Source organism: Aulonocara stuartgranti, assembly GCF_965226115.1.
Source record: "Aulonocara stuartgranti genome assembly, chromosome: 3".
NCBI lineage: Eukaryota > Metazoa > Chordata > Actinopteri > Cichliformes > Cichlidae > Aulonocara > Aulonocara stuartgranti.
Genome location: NC_138941.1, coordinates 77145704 through 77154975, shown reverse-complemented (window position 1 = coordinate 77154975; position 9272 = coordinate 77145704). Strand labels below are relative to the sequence as shown.

General features: G+C 47.1%; 1 long non-coding RNA gene across 1 annotated transcript; it reads right to left on the bottom strand.

Moving 5' to 3' along the window:
- Positions 1 to 436: 436 nt before the first annotated feature.
- On the bottom strand, positions 437 to 9017 carry LOC309703304. The gene is made up of 2 exons (XR_014275847.1): positions 8131 to 9017; positions 437 to 872 (listed from the first exon to the last, which is right to left on the bottom strand). It is a non-coding gene; the product is annotated as an uncharacterized lncRNA (long non-coding RNA).
- Positions 9018 to 9272: the final 255 nt, after the last annotated feature.

Here is a 9272-nt window from a genome sequence, read left to right as displayed (position 1 = left end):
GTGTTAAGTTTACTTTTCCATACCTCTTTAGGTAAGTACTTGGCCACAGTGTGCCAAGTAGCTGCCAGGCCAAAGGTTTTGTGTGATTGTTTTTAAAAAACAATTTTCTTTTTTCTTTGAAGCTCAACTCAAGACTTTGCAGCTTAATGAAAATAGAAAGAAGCGTCACAGCAGCATATCACCCTCAGACAAATGGCCTAGACGAAAAGACAAATGACAACATAAAAAGGTATGTTTTATTTGTATGTAACATTTCATTTGCTTTTAAGACACTGTCACTATTGTGTTTTTTTTTTATGTCCACATGTAGAGCCCTGAGAAAATTAGTCAACAGTCAACAGAATGACTGGGATGTGTATCTGGATGCTACACTGTTTTCTTTGAGGTCCAAGTGTAACACTTCCAGCTCTTCAAGAATCACAGACGCTCAGAAGGGTTGGCTTTTCACAGTTTACTTCTGCAGAAGACATAAAACACATTCAACAGGTGTCTTCTGGTGGTACCGGCAATTGTAGCTCCCTCACAGTGCAAGCGCGCGCTGTGTTAACAGACTTACAATTAACTTTTTAATAAAGAAAAGGTGGAAAATAATAATTTCTCCCATTTTACAGTCTGTCATACTGAGCTTGTATACAAAAGAAATCTTATGACTAATAAAATACATTCCACAATCGTATAAAACAAAATAACAGGATAAACATAAATACCACCGACTAAACATTTCCCTCTAGTGGACAAATTAACAATAGCGCATTACATCTTCACTTGCTTGTGCTTTACAGACAAAATGGCTGTTAACAAGCTCACATACCTGCAGAAGACATAAAACACATTCAACAGGTGTCTTCTGGTGGTACCGGCAATTGTAGCTCCTACAATGTAAAGCAACATCACAAAAAGCACAGAAAAACGGTAAATCCAAACACATTTCCTGCTATGCGCAGCAACCACTAGGGGGCTGACAAAGACTAACTGCCAAAGAGCATAAATACGGCAGAAACACTATTTAACAGCAACCCGCCTTTGTTTCAGTTACACAGAAACTTTCTAATATCAATATGAACCTATATACATCGACATATATAACTTATGTAACAACATTCACACCAGAAACCATAAAAATGCCAGAGCCTTTCATTACCGGACTTACCCTCACAGTGCAAGCGCGCGCTGTGAGGAGCGGAAGCCTTAGCAGCTTCTAAACGTTAGGGTGAGATCCGGTTTCTGGGTTTTCAAAATAAAATACAATTAAAAAAAAAAGATAAAATTCACACTTAAAATGATAATTAAGAACAGGTAAGTGCATGTTTTTCATATGTATTATTAACTCTGTTACACTCACCCCCACTGAATTTTATCAAATTTGAGCCCCAGGTACCCACACTAGTATGCACCAACCAACCAGAGGTCAAAAATCACAAACACCAACTAAACGTATCCCTAAGGATGAAGTGGGGTGGGAGCAGCGCCAAACTCCCAACCCAGCAACTGGCAGCAGGGTGCCCGAAATACACCCTGCTAATAACCCCTTACAAGGTGTGTACCATGGCTCAACAGAAAGAAAAAAAAAAAATGTAGAGTACATAACAGCAAGTACAAATCCCATCATTCAGGTAGGCATATAAACAGAACATTTAGTTAGAGAAGGACGGGATCAAGGACTTACAAACTGACTTCACGTCAAACCTGTCACGAACCACGACTTGATTTGACATTGTCTGGATCAGTCTATTCACAGGTTTGACAAGTCGCCCAAGTCTGGTTCTGATCTGGGAACCATTCCCGGTTTGGCTATAGTCAACCATTGGGGACTGAGCAGCAATGGCAGGAGCAACTACATCCACCACTACGTCAGGTGTAGCAGAGCATACTTGTACACCCTCCCCACAGCTCGTAGCAATATTGACCTCCTGGGACACCATGCTAGAACCGGTTTGGTCAAAGTTCACTTCAACAGACAAGGCCGATGCGGCTGGCAAGACTGAATCCACGCTTGAAACATCAGTAACATCTCCCTGAGACCGGCTGGACTCCGTCAACTGCGACACCCATGCAACTGTCCTCTCTCCAGGGTCCAGAGGTTCAGAGATAACCTCCAGGTCAGCTGTCCCACCCATGGCATTGGGTGAGCGGTTACCATGAGCACCAACACAGCTCACAGCAGGGGCATTCAAATCCCCCTCCCCAGACGCAGCCCCATCATCATCTTCAGGCGCCGTGTTTACATCCCACGTAGAGGAGACGGGATCCGAGGTTCCAGCATCATCCTCCAGGGGCAGGAAATTCGCCACCAACAGCAGATTCCGGTGGACCACTCTCTCTCGTCCGGAAACAGAATCACGGATCTTGAAAGTGTGAGTATCATGGTTCACATCGATCACGGTGTAGACCGTTGACTCCCACCGATCAGCAACCTTCTTCTTTCCCCTCTCTTTCTTGTTAGCAACCAGGACTCTGTCACCAACCTCAATCCTGGAACCCTTCACTCTCCTGTTATAGAGTTGCGAGTGACGACGCTTCTCCTGCGTAGCTCGGGTGCGTGCAATGACCATTGCTTCCTTCACATCTTCCCTGAGGGAAACCACATACCTGTCATAACAGGTAACAGCAGGATCGCTCAGGACAGAGCGGAACAGAATGTCAACAGGCAACCGGGGCGTGCGACCAAACATTAGGTAAAAGGGTGCGAATCCAGTTGTCTCATGTGCGGTGCAGTTGTACATGAACGTCAGAGTCTGTAGCCGACGTGGCCAGTCCACTTTCGAGTCTGGTGGTAGGGCACGAATCATTCCACCCAGAGTCCGGTTGAAGCGCTCCACACTGCCGTTCCCCATCGGGTGGTAAGGTGTCGTGTGTGTCTTCTTCACACCAGAGACTCTGAGGAGCTCACTTATCAATTGGCTCTCAAAATTAGCACCCTGGTCGCTGTGTATCCTTTCCGGAAACCCGAACACACAGAAGTACCTGTCCCAGAGAAGCCTTGCAACCTGTTTGGCCGACTGGTCCTTGCATGGGAAGGCCTGCGCCCAGCCAGTGAAGTGGTCTGTGATGACCAAGACGTCGACGGACTTGTTGTGTGAGGCCTCAGCCGACCAAAAGTCGATGCAGACCAACTCCAACGGTCTGGACGAGGACACGCTGACCAAAGGAGCACGTCCCTCCGGTTCGATAGTTTTACTGACTACACAGCGCTGGCATCCCCGTACATGGTCTCTCACATCACGCCCAAGGTTCAACCAGAAAAATCTCTTTCTAGCCAGGTCTAAACTCCTGAACTGGCCCTGGTGACCGGCATCATCATGGATTCCTCGGAGGACCTCAGCCTTCAACGAGTCAGGAACCACGAACTGCAGTCGTCTGTTACCTGATATCTGGTCTCTGGAAACTCTGTACAACACGCCGTTGTTGAGGACCAGCTTCTCCCAGTGGCTCAGGTATCTTTTAACAAGGATTAGGTCCCCTACCCGCTCTCTCCTCGAGGGTCTCCTGTGTCTCTCAACGTAGAAGACGACGCGGGAAAGCACTGCATCCTGCAGCTGTGCGTCCCTAAGTTCTCTCTCTGAATGGGCAGGTAAGGCCTCCAGACCGGGGGACACCATCTGTGGCAGGTGATGTAAAGCCTCTATTGCTCTCCCTCTTGGGCCGACATCCCACTCGACATGTGACTGCAAAACAGCTGTGACAGCATCTTCAGCCAGAACCAAGGGATGCAGACTCTGCGTGCCTTGGGACATGATGGAAGCTCCACCACCGGATCCACCATTCACCTTGCAGTCGGTGGACCACCGAAACGCCCCCTGGATTGATGCATGTGAAACATCTTTTGCCTCATTAAGGAAGTCTGCATATCTCTCAGCCAGCAGTCTGTCACTTACATTATCCTTCACAAAAGGCAATCGGCTCAGGGCATCTACCACAATGTTCTGACGGCCTGGGACATATTTAATGTCAAAGTCATAGCTTGCAAGTTTAGCCACCCAGCGTTGCTCACAACAGTCCAGCTTTGGCTTGGTTAAAATGTGGGTCAAGGGGTTGTTATCAGTCCAGACGGTGAACTTGTGACCTTTGAGCCAATGACTGAACTTGTCGCAGACCGACCACTTTAACGCCAGAAACTCCAACCTGTGTGCTGGATAGTTTCTTTGAGACTGAGACAGGGATTTGCTGGCAAAAGCAATCGGTCTGGGCTTGGTTCCACCGTCCTGGATTTGAGCCAACACTGCTCCAATGCCATCCAGTGATGCGTCTGTCGAAAGCAAGAAGGGGCGAGAGAAGTCTGGGTGAGCCAAAACGACTGTATTTAACATCAAGCTCTTGAGCTTCTCAAAAGCCTCCTCTTCTCTGGATGTCCAATCCGAAGCACTCAACTTCCTGCATGGCCGCCTCACCTTAGTTGTTCCCTTGCCCTTCTTCACAGCACCTCTCAGGAGCTCAAACAGAGGTCTGGCAACAGCAGAGTACATGGGGACAAAGTGTTGGTAGTAATTAATCATCCCCAAAAATGATCTGACCTTTCGTTGGGAAGGAGTCACTCCATCAGTGTCCATGAGGTCCACGCTCCTCATGTTTGCGATAACTTCGACTTTGGATGGGTCTGTTGATACCCCATTTTGATCGATGATGTGACCGAGGAACTTCACGGATTTCCTCAGGAAGAAGCACTTTCTGGGGGCCAGCTTCAAGTTATGCCCGCGCAGCCTCTCAAATACCATTTCCAGGCGCTGCAAGGCAGTGTCCTCGTCTGGAGCAAACACCAGGAGATCGTCCAGGTAACACAACAGGCTCAAATAATTCTGGTCACCAAAGATGCTGGTCATCATGCGCATGAAGCTTGCAGGGCTGTTGCACAGACCCTGCGGCAGCCGATTATACTCATATAGACCCATGGGCGTGGTGAAGGCAGAATATTTCCTATCATCTTCATGCAGCGTCATGTTGTAGAAGCCAGATGTCAAGTCCATGGTACTGAACAGGCTGTTTCCCCCCAAAGCAGCCAGACAATCTGCTTGATGTGGAAGAGGATGGGCATCCTTCAGGGTTCTCTTGTTGAGCCACCAGAAATCGTTGCAAATGCGTAGATCGCCATTCTTCTTCCACACGAGCACCAATGGTGATGCATACTCACTGGTCGATTTCCTGATGATATCCCTCTCCTCCATCTCAGTCAACACTTGTCTCAGCTTCTGGTACTGGCTTGGGGGCACACGCCTGTAGGGAAGTCTGAAAGGTCTGTTATCTGAGAGGCGGATGCGATGCACAAAGTTTTTGGCTTCCCCACAGTCGAGATGATGGCGGGAAAAGACATCCTCATACTGCAACACCAGGTCAGCCATCCTCTCTTTACACTGTCCCGATGTCTCACAGGACTCTATGTCAACATCACCAAGCCCAACAAGTTTGAGTTTCTCCGTCATGGAGGTGGGCGTGACTTGTGGCGACATGGCCGACTGATGGCTGCTAGCCAGAGTTGTCTCCTGGAGCGCTGAAGCATCAAAGTCCTCGAGCGCCACACAGGAGTACACATCTGCTAGTTTGGCGTTACGTCGCAGATGTACAGGCTGCTCAGACATATTGATCAGTTTCAATGGGACCCATCTATCACCCCACAAGGGAGTAACCAATCTAGCAACCAAAATCCCTCTGGGTGCTGAGCGGGATGACGAGGGCTCTGTCATCACTGTACTGCCAGGGGAGACATTGATGTTCTTTGGTAGTTTTCCCCATACCAGATATTCGCGACCCGGTTCAAGGGACACAGCTGAGTTACACCTAACCGTGCCCACTTTGTCCGGGACGTCCGAATCTTTCCATGGGGTCAAACCAGAAAGCATAGACAGAAAGTTTTCAGTCTCAAGGTTGGTCTTAGAGCAATTACTGAAGACCGTGTTCCAGTAGGGCTCACAACGTTTAGACTGGTGTAATATGTGCTTAATGACGTTCGTCCCCAGTATCAGGTCATCAAGCTGCCCTTGAACCACCAGGATGGGAACTATCATTCTGCAGCCATACACCTCCATCTCCACATTGAGGGCATACTTAGGCTTCACACGTAGTCCTCCACACCCAACAAGGGTCACATCCACTTTGATAACATCTTGATCAGATATCAGTCCAGACTCACGCAGAGTCACCTCGGCTGCTTCATTCATGCTGCAGGCCATGGATCCACTGTCCAGCATACCACCCATTTTCAAAAGCCCACCGAAAGTGACGGGAGTGTAGAAAAGACTGTCACTATTGCCGACTTTGTGAACGTTTTGGAAGATAACTTCAGAATCTTTGCATTTTTGTCTTGCCTCCTCATACACTGACTCCGCATCACAGGTATCAGCAGTTTGGGAGTTTCCTGTAAGACCTGCACTGCCTCCCACCGAATACAGGTCGGTTAGTTTCCCTCCGGCTGGACCTGGGTAGACGTACTAGCCGGGCAAGACAACCGAACATGGCCAGGAGCAAAGCATGAAAAGCACAGTTTGTCAGATAGGCAGTGTGATACTGTGGTATGTCTTGGATCACTGCAGACTTTGCAGGCATCCTCCCTCCTCCGTCTATTTCGCGAGAACTGATTAAACGCCCCTCTCCTTGGTGTCTGAGTGTTGTGGTGCTGCATTCTCTCCATCATGGCCTGAAACATATCCACCATCTGACCCATGAGCCTTTCCTCTGACTGTTGAAGATTTTGACTCACCGCAGTCGAAGGGGAGAAACTCAGACTTCCGACGAGGGGATCTCGTGTTGCAGTGGTGGAGGGGAACGAGTCCACTAACCCCTGAAAACCTGAGGATGGGGGCGAGAAGCTTCGGGAGCGTCCCTCCGGCACAGCAGCTGCAGGTGAGGCGTTCGGGTGTACGGTGGTGATCGTAGAATTATAGCCCTTCAACTGTGCAGCGCCGCTGGCTCTACCATTAGCACTCACCTCCCTTTGATAATCATCAATCCTTTGTTGTACGTCTCGAGCAGTCCACTCATGGACAGGCTTGCACTTGAAGACATAAGACAACTCGGGGTCAGGACAATGTTTCACAAACATACATGCTACTTCATGAGTTAAAGGGGTCGCTGTCTGCCCCTGTCTGCGTAGCCCCTCTATGGCTAGTTCAGCAGCCTTGTTCAGTCTTATCCAATAATCTACCGGGTTTTCACCCCTGGTAGGGAGCGTTGCATAAAAGTCAGCAAGAGGGAGGCACGATGAAGAATCACTGAAGTAATGGCGAAGGACACCAAAGACCAGATCAGGTTTCTGTTTGACATCAAGACCTGGGTCACTACGAAGAGCCACTCTGACCACATCTCTGGCCTTCCCCATTAAGTGGCTAATAATTTCGTCAGCCTGGCCATGAATGGGGACCTCTTGCTTCCACAGGTAGGTTGTTGCCATGTCAATCCAGTCCTGAACAGAACATCTGTCTGTGCCATCACCCCTAAAAATTTGAAGCTCCCTATTGGGCTTAACATGGACAGTTACATGTGGTACATCTCGAGCGGTACTGTTACATTGCTCAGTTTGAGTCTTAGAGTCACCAATCAGGTTCACAACGCCAGCTGACAACAGTTTAGTAACAATGGATTCACCAATCTGGGCTCCTATTTGCTCAACCATGTCAGTAAAACTGTGTACAGTATCACTGTCTCTAATTGGAGTGGAAACCTGGGGCATATCACCCACACCCCTACCGATGGGAATAAAACTCGGGCTTTGGCCTAGCCCAGTGTCACTGCTCACAGGACCAAACTGTATGACATTACTAGCGTCAACTGCATGAACTAGTCCGGCACCGCTACCCTTAGGTAGTACTGGAGTGACAAATTTATCCATCGTCAAATCACACACTTAAGATAATAACTGCATGTGCACTCCGTTAGGGAGAGAAAAACAAACAAACCCAGAGATAAAAATAAGAAAAATAACAGTATAACAGTAGCAAAACGAGGGAAAGAAAAAAAAAATTATAATAATAATGTCCAAATAATTTGAGTGTATAACCACACGTTGTATATCAAAACACAGACACTTTCACCCTTGTCTTATTTCAGTCACACCCCTCACCTTTTTGTTTGTTTTTTTTTTTGGGGGGGGGGGGGGGGGGGGGTGGTTTCGCTTGTTTGGGTTTTTCTTTTGTCTAAACTCACTTGGTTACAACAACCCACATTCAACTTGTGAACAGCAGGGGAGCAGAACAGCAGCCACGGCGATGAGCATCAAGCTGATCTGAAGATCCGAATGGTCACGGCACCAGTGTAACACTTCCAGCTCTTCAAGAATCACAGACGCTCAGAAGGGTTGGCTTTTCACAGTTTACTTCTGCAGAAGACATAAAACACATTCAACAGGTGTCTTCTGGTGGTACCGGCAATTGTAGCTCCCTCACAGTGCAAGCGCGCGCTGTGTTAACAGACTTACAATTAACTTTTTAATAAAGAAAAGGTGGAAAATAATAATTTCTCCCATTTTACAGTCTGTCATACTGAGCTTGTATACAAAAGAAATCTTATGACTAATAAAATACATTCCACAATCGTATAAAACAAAATAACAGGATAAACATAAATACCACCGACTAAACATTTCCCTCTAGTGGACAAATTAACAATAGCGCATTACATCTTCACTTGCTTGTGCTTTACAGACAAAATGGCTGTTAACAAGCTCACATACCTGCAGAAGACATAAAACACATTCAACAGGTGTCTTCTGGTGGTACCGGCAATTGTAGCTCCTACAATGTAAAGCAACATCACAAAAAGCACAGAAAAACGGTAAATCCAAACACATTTCCTGCTATGCGCAGCAACCACTAGGGGGCTGACAAAGACTAACTGCCAAAGAGCATAAATACGGCAGAAACACTATTTAACAGCAACCCGCCTTTGTTTCAGTTACACAGAAACTTTCTAATATCAATATGAACCTATATACATCGACATATATAACTTATGTAACAACATTCACACCAGAAACCATAAAAATGCCAGAGCCTTTCATTACCGGACTTACCCTCACAGCGCGCGCTTGCACTGTGAGGAGCGGAAGCCTTAGCAGCTTCTAAACGTTAGGGTGAGATCCGGTTTCTGGGTTTTCAAAATAAAATACAATTTTAAAAAAAAAGATAAAATTCACACTTAAAATGATAATTAAGAACAGGTAAGTGCATGTTTTTCATATGTATTATTAACTCTGTTACACAAGGTCCACACCACAACCAAATACACACCATTCCGTTTAATGTATGGGAGAGAAGCTACATATCCTTCTGAAGTTCCTGTTGAAGTCC